This window comes from Argopecten irradians, chromosome 11 (assembly GCF_041381155.1).
Source record: "Argopecten irradians isolate NY chromosome 11, Ai_NY, whole genome shotgun sequence".
Classification (NCBI taxonomy): Eukaryota; Metazoa; Mollusca; class Bivalvia; order Pectinida; family Pectinidae; genus Argopecten; species Argopecten irradians.
Genome location: NC_091144.1, coordinates 7,838,470 through 7,852,433, shown reverse-complemented (window position 1 = coordinate 7,852,433; position 13,964 = coordinate 7,838,470). Strand labels below are relative to the sequence as shown.

The window sequence follows — 13,964 nt, the reverse complement described above, 5'->3', positions numbered from 1 at the left end:
TTAAGAAAAGATTAAGGCAATTAAGAAATATTCATTATTTTTCTATTCTTTAATATGTTACTCAAAGTGTCATGACATCATAATTACCTGTGTTGGATAATCTATATTCCCTGGACAGTGTCACAAGTCAGGTGCCCTAGTTTCATCTAGATGCTGTTTATAGGCCTATATGTGTGTGTAAATGTGTTACATATACCATTTGCTGTTAAAGGGAAAAAACAATGGTTGAGAGTTAATTAATGTATTTTGTTATCAAGGCCCTTGGAAAGGCTCGACTGTAGCTGCCAATGTCAATTTGATGACCCGTAGTACACATTCCATTGTGCCGAGACCCAGCCAATACAACTTGTGCATTGTTATCTTAATTGTGAAATTTATATTGTGTTGAAGAAAATGAGATAAAAGATAAGTAATAAATTTCAACGTATTGAAGCAAATTCAGTTTACCTCTTATAACCAGGACAGCCAAACATCTTTGATTTTTTTTGGTCACCTATAATGAATTAAGCCCTCCTCCAGCAGGTATATTTTAAAAGTCTAGTCAACTTAACACTTTGATTATACATAGTTGTACATGTGTGATATCGATAAGCAATCATACAGGAAAAATTTCCCCAATTATTTTTTATCATATAACAATATTCTGATAAATTTGAATAAAAAGCTTTGTTAAATTTTGAATTTTATTAAATTTTCTAATATTAAAGTTAAGTTGATGCTATTTGAATTGGTCCCAACAATATTCTGACTAAGAAGATGCTGCTTCTGCATACGCTCACACTAAAATCCTGCACAGAAAAAAAAAATCTTTTCTGTACAAATCAATATTTTTATAAAACTGTTGATCTATATATAACTTAACATTTGATGAATGACATCTGTCTTGAAAGAATTTTATGATTGTTTTAATACCAACATTGATAACAATTAAATACCAGTGGTCATTTTAATTGTCCTAATCAATTAGTTTAAACAGTGCATATGAGTGATAACCAAGAATATTAGTCAAAACCAATCATTGAACATTAATTAACTGAACCATCGTGCTACGAGGCCATTGGCCTCTTGTTTTTGAGAAAAATTGCATGTACCATTTGTCAGCGGTGGAGCATCTTTAATTATTTGTTTTGCTTTTGATGCATACGCCTACAGTACAGTGTCATGATTTTGTTTTGTGGGGACCCAATTATTCTATATTTAAATAATATAAGAAACTAAAACTTTTCAATGTTGGTAATGGTTTAAAGTATTAAAGTAACTGAAAAATACTAATTCGTCTGTTCCTGTTTTTGATAGAGAAAAATACAATTCGTTAGCGGTGTAGTAAGTTATTGTCCGGGTTTTCCTCTGATACTAGCTATAGATGATATCCCCCTAGTTTAAATGTAGACATGTTGCAGAGATAACATTTATCAACTAAAATTGCAGTGATGATTTTGATCAAGTGGTATCCGGATGTTGAAATTGTGTTCGTCTCCTTTATTAATGTTTGATTTTGTTAAGCTTTTGGAAGACTGAACAGGGACGATTACATTATGGTATACGGTGAACAATATACCAAGTTAAAGATAAATCATCTGTCTTTCAATCGAGACTAATGCCAGCCGCAGAACTTGAACGGTTATTTCACAAACACGTGTTCCCCAAAATTGGGTCGTTTTATCAGGCCAATCGAGTTACCTTGATTATAAGCATTGTATTGACATATATTTACATTTGCTAGACTTGATCACTATACGCAAGTACTAGCCGATTTTGTTTACCATAACTGCATGGTAACATTGAACTTTAAACTTGCGTATGAAAATGTTCTATGCAACGTACAGGGGCTACTTTTTTGTTTACATTTTGACTATGTTAGAGGTATAGCACGACGAGACACTTTTGGAACATTACGTCGTGTCTAACCTCTAACTTCCGATAGGCCATTTACCCGATGCTGAGGGTAACATTTTCAAAGTTTGGATTGTGACAATATAAAACGTTTAAATCATATTTAAATCGTCATCAATGTCAAATACCTACCTCTTTTTCATAAATCAACAAGTTTTTTGACAAAATCAGCCGTAAAATCCATCTAAAACAAATATTTACATCTCCTAACGTAAACTTTCATGACCCAGACAAAACTTCATGATGAAAGCGATCCGGCCGGTAAATAGAAAAAACGAATTGCAAAGTCCTCAAAACGCTTGATCTGCCTTTACTTTTACTTGCATTCTGCCCGCTTGAATTCACGTTCCGTTTTTTTGTAGTAACCAGCAGCCATATTTAAAACTAGGTCAAAATGTTACTGAAAGGATTCATCATATCTAATCCGCTAAAATGCTATTTTATGAGGCCTCAAGTTATGGGTTTCCTAGATAAATGGGATAATTAATACCTAAACTGTAAGTACACATCAATGTTATCACTGTTAGAGCTATAAATATTGATATCATTGCACTTTTCATTCCGCCTTCATCTAACGTCGGAAGCTGCATCAAAGAAATACCCCTTCGGAAATGAGAGTCGACAGTCAGCAAGCAAGATAATGTCCGATAAAAAAAACGGCTGACTCTCATATTATGGGAGTACTTTTTTGTTTACATTTTGACGCAACATTACGTGTATATTGTTGTTTTTTTCATAGAATTTTGGAAAAATGTAAACAATATGTAAATGTTTTATATGTATATATGATACAAACATATTTAAAATTAACAATTGTATAAAGAAACGGGGAAAAATATCCCGACCGGGGCGACGTGCAGTGCTTTCATTTTTGTTGAAAATGATGGATGTCAAATGTAAACATTACCTCTGTGTCGGTGTCCTACGATCGAGTCTTTGGGGTTGACGGGCGTGAGACCCTCTGACTGAGCTAGGTCAGTTATAAACATATTCTCTTTTCTTTGCTCTTTGAGAATTTAATCATGTGTATTATAAAACATGCACCGCTAGTAATCCACGTGTTGACAGTTACGCGTCACCACAAATACATTGTATCTATCGAACACAAGTGAAGTTGTTCCATCTATATATGGCGATGGATCTATGCGTAGATTATATAATCACATGGCTCCGAAGCCGAAGTCAGACGACAATCTCAAACAAATTTAGCTACTTGAACACTGTTGTTTTGACAACTTTGGAAAATTCCATTGTGTAAGCGTGCGTCAGCCTCGCCTCGCTGCACAATAAAGGTCACCGAGTTCACACATGTGGCCGAGAACAAATACTTTATGTTATTACGCTATATATGAACTTTTAGCAAAATTGAATACCTATTTAAAGTTCTGATCTGATTGAATAAAATTATCTCTGAAATTTACTTTGTTTGTCATGTTTATTTTACACTAAAATATTGAACTTTTTTGTCGTCGCGGATGAATAATTCTACCTTACGTGAAGCGTCATCATTCGCTGTTCAATTGAGCAAGCTCCTCCCACTTTTGACCGACTTTTATTGAATAATTATGTCACTTTCAAATGACGATTTTATTGCATAAAATATAAATAAAAAGTCGTGTGAGTGTAAATATAGGGATTGGATTTCGTTTTTATGTTAACCATGCTTGTATGAAGCAATTCCTCTAAGAATATATTCAATAACGCGCCCCATAGAATATATTCTTAGAGGAATTGCTCCATACAAGCATGGTTAACATAAAAACAAAATCCAATCCGTATATATATTGTCAGACGAGCTAATTAAAACCTATGAGTAGAACTGTACTTTGTTGACTCGAGAAAGATGTAAGAGTTGTCATTTATTGAACATTTATAGAATAACTACGTATACAAAGACGATAGTAATTTCTTTCCGTGGCTTTCATTGAGACATCAACATGATCAAGACTCTGTAAGAGTTGCGAATACATGGCTGGAACCAGTTTTATCAACCCTCCCTAACTTAGGACTTTCCTCTGCCTTTTTGTATTGCTTTAATGGATTATTGAACGTTAAAGATGCTCCACCGCTGACGAATGGTATTTTTTCACTATCAAAAACATGAGCAAACGATTTAGTATTTTTTCTTCAGGTACAAAAGTTACTTACTTTACACCATTATCAACATTAAAAAATTCAGCTTCTAATTTTACTTCAAGTTAAAAATATGAAAAATAATTAATTGCATCCCGAAAAATTTCCGTGTCACTATATCCTATATGGAATAAAGTACTGATTGCGCATGCACCAAAGACTAAATAAATTATTTTATATTATTTTTTGTGTTAATTAGACATATATATACACGAGTAAACACCAATAATTGTTCAAATGATGAATATCATTTATGCTATGTCGGCGGTGGAGCATCTTTAAGGACTGTTGATAAAAGTTTAGGTACAATATGCGTATACATGTACTAGTATAAATAGTATACATTCACCAGAAATATACAACTATGGCATACGGCATTAGTGTTACCAGACATTCTGCCAACCAAATGAACTTAAGAATTATAATTAGAGTGAAAAATATTTTTTTTTTAAATGTGTTTAAATACATTAAAATTTTAATTAATATACCTTGCGCTATTGGCAAAGTTATATTCCATTTTCATTGGAACAAAATTACTTGAAAGACGATTTCCATTTTGATATGGACACAAATTTTAGATATGATTTATCACATGATACTAACAAATTACATGTAAAAAAAATCAACGTCCAAATGTTTTGAAAAATCTAGCAGAAGCCGTCATTTTGTCAAGGCATCATTGCATCATGACGTGACTATTCCAAGCCGCCAATAGAAAGCACTCCAAGCTATATTTCACCAGGCATATTTACGAAAAAAATAAACTGTGATGATCACTTGACATTCTCAATTCTCCTGAGTTTACTATTATTGTCGTTATATTCACCCTCAACACTCCAGGGGTTAATATTACTGTCGTTATATTCACCCTCAATACTCCAGGAGTTACTATTACTGTCGTTATATTCACCCTCAATACTCCAGGGGTTACTATTACTGTCGTTATATTCACCCTCAATACTCCAGGGGTTACTATTGCTGTCGTTATATTCACCCTCAATACTCCAGGGGTTACTATTGCTGTCGTTATATTCACCCTCAATACTCCAGGGGTTACTATTACTGTCGTTATATTCACCCTCAATACTCCAGGGGTTACTATTACTGTCGTTATATTCACCCTCAATACTCCAGGGGTTACTATTACTGTCGTTATATCACCCTCAATACTCCAGGGGTTACTATTACTGTCGTTATATTCACCCTCAATACTCCAGGGTTACTATTGCTGTCGTTATATTCACCTCAATACTCCAGGGTTACTATTACTGTCGTTATATTCACCCTCAATACTCCAGGGGTTACTATTACTGTCGTTATTACCTAAATCCAGGGTTACTATTACTGTCGTTATATTCACCCAATAATCCAGGGGTTACTATTACTGTCGTTATATTCACCCTCAATACTCCAGGGTTACTATTACTGTCGTTATATTCACCTCAATACTCCAGGGTTACTATTACTGTCGTTATATTCACCCTCAATACTCCAGGGGTTACTATTACTGTCGTTATATTCCACCCTCAATACTCCAGGGGTTACTATTACTGTCGTTATATTCACCCTCAATACTCCAGGGGTTACTATTACTGTCGTTATATTCACCCTCAATACTCCAGGGGTTACTATTACTGTCGTTATATTCACCTTCAATACTCCAGGGGTTACTATTACTGTCGTTATATTCACCCTCAACACTCCAGGGGTTACTATTACTGTCGTTATATTCACCCTCAATACTCCAGGGGTTACTATTACTGTCGTTATATTCACCCTCAATACTCCAGGGGTTACTATTACTGTCGTTATATTCACCCTCAATACTCCAGGGGTTACTATTACTGTCGTTATATTCACCCTCAATACTCCAGGAGTTACTATTACTGTCGTTATATTCACCCTCAACACTCCAGGAGTTACTATTACTGTCGTTATATTCACCTTCAACACTCCAGGGGTTACTATTACTGTCGTTATATTCACCTTCAACACTCCAGGGGTTACTATTGCTGTCGTTATATTCACCCTCAATACTCCAGGGGTTACTATTACTGTCGTTATATTCACCCTCAATACTCCAGGGGTTACTATTGCTGTCGTTATATTCACCCTCAATACTCCAGGGGTTACTATTACTGTCGTTATATTCACCCTCAATACTCCAGGGGTTACTATTACTGTCGTTATATTCACCTCATACTCAGTTATTCTGCGTATATCACCTAGGGGTTACTATTACTGTCGTTATATTCACCCTCAGTAATCCAGGGGTTACTATTACTGTCGTTATATTTCACCCTCATAATCCAGGGGTTACTATTACTGTCGTTTATTCACCTCAATACTCAGGGGTTACTATTACTGTCGTTATATTCACCTCAATACTCCAGGGGTTACTATTACTGTCGTTATATTCACCTTCAACACACTTCATACTCCAGGGGTTACTATTACTGTCGTTATATTCACCCTCAATACTCCAGGGGTTACTATTACTGTCGTTATATTCACCCTCAGTACTCCAGGGGTTACTATTACTGTCGTTATATTCACCCTCAATACTCCAGGGGTTACTATTACTGTCGTTATATTCACCCTCAATACTCCAGGGGTTACTATTACTGTCGTTATATTCACCTCAATACTCCAGGGGTTACTATTACTGTCGTTATATTCACCCTCAATACTCCAGGGGTTACTATTACTGTCGTTATATTCACCCTCAATACTCCAGGAGTTACTATTGCTGTCGTTATATTCACCCTCAATACTCCAGGGGTTACTATTACTGTCGTTATATTCACCCTCAATACTCCAGGGGTTACTATTACTGTCGTTATATTCACCTTCAACACTCCAGGGGTTACTATTGCTGTCGTTATATTCACCCTCAATACTCCAGGGGTTACTATTACTGTCGTTATATTCACCCTCAATACTCCAGGGGTTACTATTGCTGTCGTTATATTCACCCTCAATACTCCAGGGGTTACTATTACTGTCGTTATATTCACCCTCAATACTCCAGGGGTTACTATTACTGTCGTTATATTCACCCTCAGTATATTCACCCTCAACACTCCAGGAGTTACTATTACTGTCGTTATATTCACCCTCAACACTCCAGGAGTTACTATTACTGTCGTTATATTCACCCTCAACACTCCAGGAGTTACTATTACTGTCGTTATATTCACCTTCAACACTCCAGGGGTTACTATTACTGTCGTTATATTCACCTTCAACACTCCAGGAGTTACTATTACTGTCGTTATATTCACCTCAATACTCCAGGGTTACTATTGCTGTAGTTATATTCACCCTCAATACTCCAGGGGTTACTATTACTGTCGTTATATTCACCCTCAATACTCCAAGGGTTACTATTACTGTCGTTATATTCACCCTCAATACTCCAGGAGTTACTATTACTGTCGTTATATTCACCCTCAATACTCCAAGGGTTACTATTGCTGTCGTTATATTCACCCTCAATACTCCAAGGGTTACTATTACTGTCGTTATATTCACCCTCAATAATCCAGGAGTTACTATTACTGTCGTTATATTCACCCTCAGTAATCCAGGAGTTACTATTACGTCGTTATATTCACTTCAACACTCCAGGAGTTACTATTACTGTCGTTATATTCACCCTCAATACTCCAGGGGTTACTATTGCTGTCGTTATATTCACCCTCAACACTCCAGGGGTTACTATTGCTGTCGTTATATTCACCCTCAATACTCCAGGGGTTACTATTGCTGTCGTTATATTCACACCTGGTTAATATGACTAATGGCAATTTAATAAACAGTATTGTTGTTGTTATTATATCGCTCGTCTGTAAAGCCCCTTTGTTGTATTCGTATACCACAGTGAAATGCGTTACAGTACGCTGGCTGTAAACTCTATGAGCGGTGTGTGTGTGAATTGATATTGGGTTAACTAACGTGTTGTAAAGGATATACCCAAATACCTAGTTTTTCAAAGTAACGATATTGATCAAAATGGTTTTGTTAGAGCTCGTAAGTTACTGTAAGACTATCAGCAGCTCTTGTGCGAGTCCTCGCTTGGGTTAAAGTGGCGTCAAGCAGTCAGAAAATACAAAATGATACAGGGTATGCGACTTTGACGAAACGTTCCAATGTGTTGCAACCTGTTTCCTTACAAGACTTTCTTTTAGAACTTGTCCTTTCCTCTTTTATCTGAAACATAGGGTACATCAAACAATAAGTATTGCTAATGATTAATACGTAGTAATTAAATGCAGTAATTCCAGTGAATTTCTAATACAACTGTATATGTAGGAAAGAAAAGAAAAACAAATTGTATATATAGGAATTATATCGCATAATTTACATATTACTACTGTCAATCAACTGATTTTCGCAGTGAGTTTAATTTCGTGGTTTTATACCTTATTTACGACTTGTAATGTAAAGTTATTTTAAATTTTTTTTAATTAAAAGTTTTTAAGGCGATTCTTTTTGGCGAATTGTTATTACCAGTGGAATACTAAACATTTAATCACATAAGAAAGGAAGCTACAATACGTGGTTACCAAAGAGATAAGGTATTTCAAACAGATGAATATGAAACTGAAATATATACGAACATCTGTGACCTTGGTCTGAACCCGGCTCTGAAGAACACTTTCTTGGTGATGTGCGATGATGAAGGTGGCCAAGGCCCAGACTGTATACAAAAGACAGACAATCATCCAGGAATCTACTGCTATCAGATGGCCTTGTGCATCAGACACCACCATTAAACTGACGGTCTGGGTCGTTAGTGAGAGCATGCAGACGACACTTTGTCCCGTCCGGACTGGCACCTGGCGAGCATCTATCCACAGACTTATCCACGACAAAAACACAATGATGACGCTTGGAAGAAAGATACGGATCATATAGACGCTGAACTCTCTCACTACGTGTAATGTCATTACCATACAGGACTGTTCCTCTGAAATGTTAAACATCGCCTTACTATTGTTCATACATTAGTGAGCAAGCTTACATCGACTGCAGACCTAAACCAGAAAGGGAGGCTGAAGTTGGTTCCGAGTTCCGAGTTCCGTTTAAGCTAAACGGAACTCCGTTTAAGTAAAACGGAACTGTTCCGAGTTCCGTTTAAGGATTTTGTTTTTTAAAATAAAATTTTAAAAATTCAGTTTATGTAATTTGAACATATTACAAATGTTATCTGTTGTGTTTTGTCATGGATAATTTGTGATAGAGCGAGTTTAAATACGTTTCCAAATAACATCTATTTCCGTTTATGTAAAACGGAACTCGAGAACTCGAGTTCCGTTTAAGGAAATTTTAGATGAAAAAGTCAATGTGCTTTGGACATGATAGAAATGTTGCCTGTTTGCTTTTTAATGGATTAATATTGGTAAATCCACTTTAATTTAGTTTTCGATCAACTTCCACTTCTGAGTTCCGTTTAAGTAAAACGGAACTCGGAACCAGTTCCGAGTTCCGTTTAAGGAAATTTTCTTTCATTTTAGATAAAATCATTCTATATGCCTAAGACATATGAGAAATGTTGCCTGTTGTCTTTTTTCATGGGTTACTAGTGATGAATCCACTTTAATTTAGTTTTCGATCAACTCCTATTTCCGAATTCCGTTTAAGTAAAACGGAACTCGGAACCAGTTCCGAGTTCCGTATAAGGAAATTCTCTATCATTTTAGATAAAAGTTGTCAACTTGCTTTGGACATATTAGAAAATGTTGCCTGTTGGCTTCTTTAATGGATTAATAAAGTCATGGAACAAGAATCTTTTGAGCAGAAGATTTGTTAGGGAGGTGAATATGATGGGCCTGTGTGTTGGATGTATAGGTTGAAAGCTTAATGTATAATAAATTCCAGTCTGTTTGTGTCAGGGAGAGTTTATTATGTATGGAATTTTCCGTACGTTTTGCTAATTGCAATTCAAGATGATCCTGGTACAAAAAATTATAAGGTATTTATTGGAATCTTCCATTCACAAATATGTGATGATGACCTTTTAAAACGCATCGTTAAAGACTTCTTTGAACTTTGAGAGTATAGTTAACATTAATTGTCCACAATATAAATTCGAATGATTCCTATATAGGTTTGCAAGTTGGTGACCAAGAACTGATCTTACTTTAATACATTTGTATGGATCTAATTTTGAAGATTTCGTTAGCATGGTAACCATCCAAAATACGCATAAAGTAAAGTCACAGTATACGTAACTATAAACAAAAAGTCAAGTAAGATTCGACTCCGATATTGTTAGTACATGTATTTGTAGATGAAGTTGAAATTAAGTTATATCAAAGAATATCTATGAAGATATATTGTTACAACAGTTGTTGAAATTCGTTACTTATAAGCATGCCTTCATTTTAAACTGGTCGCCAAAGAAGTTACGATTATTGCCGAACGGAAGTCGGAAATTCATGACCCGTTCGCGTTCTCGAAAGAGTTCGGACAGGCGTTACGTAGTTACGGTAGACACATGACGTTCTCGTCAACAACGTTAAAATGTCGGCTAATTTCGATTGTTTGACTAAATGGGACCCACCTAGCGATGTTCAATATTTATTTGATGTTTTCATCAAAGTTTTTCGAATCATATTTGCTCATCTTAACTTCGATTAAGTCCTTGAGAACTATAACGTTTGTCAGGATTCATTTTATAGTTCCTTGATAAAATTTCTTAGCAAAAGATGCCTTAATATTTAGGATAGTTACCATGGTAACTGCAATAAATAAAAACCATCGTACTCCATTTGGGAGGAAAATCACACAAGCCATACATAGTGCGTTGGATTATTGCATGAATTTAAACAACACGATTACATATTTTTTTTGTTTAGCGAAGGCCGTAACAATATTGTCCTTTGAATCACTTCACACTTGCACATGCATATTTGTCACAAATATTTACAAAATTAATTTGCCATATTCTTTCAATTCTAAAACTATAGCCTACATTTGGCAGTCTTCGTGACAGCTAGTAATGCTTTTATTTCACTTATGTGTCAACCTTATAATTTTATTAGCGTTCCCTCCAAAATGAGTATGCTTTTCTTCAATGTTAACCCCTGTCACGGATTTGGCAATGGTGTGAAAAATGGGATTATACTTTACCTATAAACAGGGTATGCGAGCACGTCTCGATTTTAATTTCGTCCACTTCCACGTTAGATGAATATTCCTCCAGCTTGTAATAACCATTGTCCAACCAGCCCAAAGACACCTGGCTCTTTGTAAACGAATCTTAATAGAAAACATTTTTTTTTTAATTTTTTATTTTCAAAAGGCATTTCAATCAATACTATACATATATATACAATGTGAAGTAACATATATAAGTATCAAACAAGACTTCATTGATCTGCACACATTCATAAATAAGATTTGGAGAGATATTAATGTATAGTACTGAGTTTTATGACTGGGAGACAGAGGAAAAGCAAGAAAGTAGTGGAGTGAGCGGTAGGGAGACTGTGATCGGAGAAAGAGAGAGAGAGAGAGAGCAGGAGGGGGGTGGGGTGGGTGGGGTAAAGGGTTTGATAGTGTGCATCTTAAAACTATTTGTAAATAATAAGCGTCACATCAATAATTTTTCAAAAGAAAAATATTTAAGTGATGGGAAAGTTAACAACATGAATAAAAAGTTGATGTTGGTATATGAACAAAAAAAAAAAACAAAAAAAAAACGTCATGGTTAAGCCAGGTTTACTATTTTCATCCACTTTTTCCATTCAAAATTTAATTTCTCTATATAAGCTTGATCTTTTCCGTATGCGATATGTTTCTGTACAGCATGGAGATCTTTGATGCAGTTTACCAATCTCATTACATTCAAAGAATTTTGAAAACATCTAGTTATATAAATATACTGTTTAATCACAAGGATAATTTCATTATCAATCCTGTTGTATATACCATTTTGTCTAAAAAGTCCAAAAAGCATTGTTTCTTTATTGATAGAGAATGGTATGTAAAGGATATCCAGTAGACACTCAAAATCAGTTAAAAAAGCTTGTACTTCGGTACATTCCCAAAAAATATGAGTAATTGTCTCCCTTTCTACAGAGCAGAACACACAGTGAGGATTATTAGAGAGACCTACTTTACAAAGATAAGAATTTGTTGTTAAGATGTAGTGTGAAATTCTGTATTGTAGCCACTGCAATTTAGTATTATGAGTAATTCGAAATGGAGTATTATAAATCTTTTTCCATGAATCCTGGTCATAATCAAATAATTCACCCCATTTACTCTGGCCAGTAATATTCGTTTCATTTTGAATAAGAATTTTATAGAAATCTTGAGATCCACGAGTCCTTTTCAGAATTATTTCCAAATGTAATGGTGTTGATGGAAAAATAACTTGTGTATTACTATTAGGAAAAGGGTGTATATTAAGGTAGTTTTTAATGTTCAAGATTAATCCATGATATTCGAGAAAATTACAAATTCTACCATGAATTTCACAAAATTCGTTAAAAGAGAAGAATGATTCAGTAGTGTTATCTTTAATCAAATCCTGTATATACATTATTCCTTTATTAAAAAGTCTTTGATAAAAAATAGTTTTGTTCCCTAATTTTATATTTTCATTATACCATATAGGTGATTTTAACACATTGAATTTATACTTATTAGATTTAAACAATTTACTTCTTAAATTATACCAAGCTTTCAGAACATCAGTCCAAAAGACATTTTTTATCCTTTTCATGATTAAGTTTAAATAATCACTGCCACAATTGGCTAATAGATTAAAATTAACTTTAGTTTTCAGAATAGTACACCACTTACATTCTGTTCTATAGATTCTCCTTATCCAACTTATTTTAAGTGCATCAATATATGCCCGTAGGTTAATCATTTTCAAGCCACCCTCTAGATATCCTCTTGTAATAATTTCCCTCTTGATTTTATCGCAGTTGCTATTCCACAAAAAATTAAAAAGAACTGAGTTCAATTGTTTAATAAACTTATCGTCAGGATTGGGTAAAGAGATAAAAAGATGATTCAATTGTGAAATAAGGAGTGATTTAATTAGTGTGATTTTACCAAGAGGTGTGAGACTTCTTTTACCCCATCCCTTAATTAAACTCTTAATTTTAACTAGCTTTTTATCATAATTCAGTTTCGGAATTTTGTGCAGGTCTACATGAAAATCAATGCCAAGAAGTGTAAAGGTATTGACGCCCCATTTTAAGTGTAAGTCAGGAAGAAGTGTATCTGTGCTATATTTTTTACTACCTATCCAGATTACCTGAGTTTTACCCATATTAACTTTCAGTCCTGAAATTTTTGCATACAGGTTTAGCTCGTTAACAGCGGATTTCAAAGATCTCTCTGATCCATCAAGTATCAATGACGTATCATCAGCATATTGTAAATTTAATATATGACAATTATCTATGTTTATACCTACAATTTTTTTATCATTTCTTATACGAATTGCTAAAATTTCAGCACAAATAATAAAGAGATATGGTGCAATAGGGTCACCTTGGCGACAGCCCCGCCTTAACTTAAAAAAAGAAGAAAGGTTTCCCCCTTGATTAACTGCTGAAGATGCATTACTATGAAAGATTCTTATCCATTTTCTAATATCTATTCCAAAATTAAAATATTTTAGTGATTCATCAATAAATTCCCATGAAACAGAGTCAAAAACTTTTTCAAAATCTATAGTTAGTAACATTCCTGGTTTATCATTTACCTCAGCATAATTCATGATATCATATATAAGTCTAGTATTTTCCCCTAAATAACGCCCTGATATGAAACCGGTTTGATCAGAATTAATAATTTTACTCAAAACTTCTTTAATTCTATTAGCTATTGACCCAGAAGCAATTTTATATACAGTATTTAAGAGTGAGATTGGTCGCCAGTTTTGAATGAAATATCTTGATTTATTTGCT

At 34.5% G+C, this 13,964-nt stretch overlaps 1 long non-coding RNA gene across 1 annotated transcript; it reads right to left on the bottom strand.

Moving 5' to 3' along the window:
• Window positions 1-7,331: 7,331 nt before the first annotated feature.
• Window positions 7,332-13,677, bottom strand: LOC138334670 (uncharacterized). Its single transcript, XR_011210133.1, has 3 exons — window positions 11,164-13,677; window positions 8,649-8,998; window positions 7,332-8,238 (listed from the first exon to the last, which is right to left on the bottom strand). It is a non-coding gene; the product is annotated as an uncharacterized lncRNA (long non-coding RNA).
• Between the last annotated feature and the right edge of the window lie 287 nt (window positions 13,678-13,964).